Genomic DNA, 2,057 nt, shown 5'->3' with positions numbered 1-2,057 from the left:
CCTTCCACTTGTCTTTGAATTAGCCTCGACCTCGAGGTGCAGACGCACCTTGCCTCAGGCCTGAGCTAAGCCCTCTGCATCCCCACTCTTCATCTGGACTTCACCAGTTCTCAGCAGAGAATGACGACCTAGCACCCTTTCCCTCTGACAGAAAGTCCTTTGTTCCTTTTCCCAGGTAGGAGGAGGGAGAGCCCGATTCACACCCTGCCTCCCTTGCTTCTCTCTCTTCCGGCCCCTTGGCTTCTCTCCACCTGCCCAGAGTGGTTTATCTTCCTTTTTGACTCCGTGTTCTCCCCTCCCTGCTCACTCTCCGCCTCTTCAACCTGATTTCTCTTTGTTTCTCTCAGACCTAGCAGGAATCTTTCTCGCTAAGCCCTTTGCACACCTGTATCCAAATTACTCATCCTGCGGGCTTCAAGTGGCAGTATTAGACATGAAGCCAAAACCTTACAGACACTGCTTAACGAGCCCCCACAATTATGTCAGCAGCAATCCTGTAGGAAACCCTTACACGTACCATATGATCCAGCGATCCCACTTCTGGACACAAAATCTGTATGTCAAAGAGATATTGGCACTCCCACATTTGTTACAGCATTAGTCACACGCGCCATGGAAACAGCCTAAGTGCCCATCAACGATCAATGAAAGGGTAACATTGATTAGGTAAAGACAGTCTCTTCAATAAACGGTGTGGAGAAAACTGAACGGATACATGCCAAAACAAAACAAAACAAAACAAAACAAAACAAAACAAAACAAAACACAAAAACCTAGACCATTTTTAACACTATCATATACAAGAATAAACTCAAAATAGATCAAAGACTCAAATGTAAGACCCCAAACCCTAAAACTCCTAGAAGAAAATATCAGCAATAAACTCTTCGACATTGCTCTGAGTAATTTTTTTTTTTAGATAGACCTCCTCCAACAAAGGAAACAAAAGAAAAATTAAACAAAGGAGACTACATCAAACTGAAAGTTTTTGCACAGCAAAGGAAACCTTCAACAAATGAAAAGCTACCTAATGAATAGGAAAAGATATTTGCCAAGGATACATCCACTAGGGGTTAATATCCAAAATATATAGAGAATTCATAGAACTTAACACCAGAAAAACCCAAACGACCCTATTTAAAAAGGGGGAGAAGACCTGAATAGATATTTCTCCAAAGACGACATGCAGATGACCGATAGGTGTATGAAAAGATGCTCAACTTCACGAATAATCAGAGAAATGCAAATTAATACCACAATGAGCTATCACCTCACACCTGTCAGAATGGCCATCATCAAACAACAAGCGTTGGCGAGGATGTGGAGAAAAGGGAACCTTCGTTCACTTTTGGGGGGATTACAAATTGGTGCATCCACTATGGAAAACAGTGTGGAGGGTCCTCAAAAAATTAAAAATAGAACTACCTTATGACCCAGCAATCCCACTTGTGGGTATCTATCTAAAGATATCCAGGGGGAGCTCTGCCAGGAGGGAAGGGTGCCCAGAGATGGAGAGAAGGTGGGTGTGAGCAGGAGGAGGCCCACACCCCAGGGCCGTCCCACCCCTGCTGCCAAAGCAGGAAGGGGGTGGTGCCTCAAGAGACAGCTGGGCGGTCACTCAGACGAGGGACTTTCCTAAAGCCTAGCTCTGTGAAGGAAACGAAACCCCAGAGCTACAGAGAAATGGCAGGTCTGGGACAAGCCTGTGAAGGATGCTGCGGACAGATGCCGGAGATCAGGTACGGCTACTCACTCTTAGCGGGCTAGCAGGAGCCTGTGGATTTAGGTGTTAACTTGATATTTAAAACATCACATGCCTACGTGAAAAGTCGGTTGTCAAATGAACGGAAATATTAAAAGCTACTATTTTAGAGCGGAGGGGGTTTTATTACTCGGTTCTGTGTTTCTAATGCGTTGGGGGGTGTGGGCAGGAATCTGGGGGGGCTTCCTTCCTTACCAGAAGGAAGGCGCGGAGCCTGGGCCCCCACGGGAGAGGACGCTGGTCCCTGTGTCTCTGCAGCCCCCGTCCCCTGCCGCTCCCCAGTCTTCCTGCCTGG

The sequence above is a fragment of the Pteropus vampyrus genome, unplaced genomic scaffold, assembly GCF_000151845.1.
Source record: "Pteropus vampyrus isolate Shadow unplaced genomic scaffold, Pvam_2.0 Scaffold145, whole genome shotgun sequence".
NCBI lineage: Eukaryota > Metazoa > Chordata > Mammalia > Chiroptera > Pteropodidae > Pteropus > Pteropus vampyrus.
The sequence above is the reverse complement of the archived record's forward strand: the minus strand, read 5'-3'. Positions refer to the sequence as shown.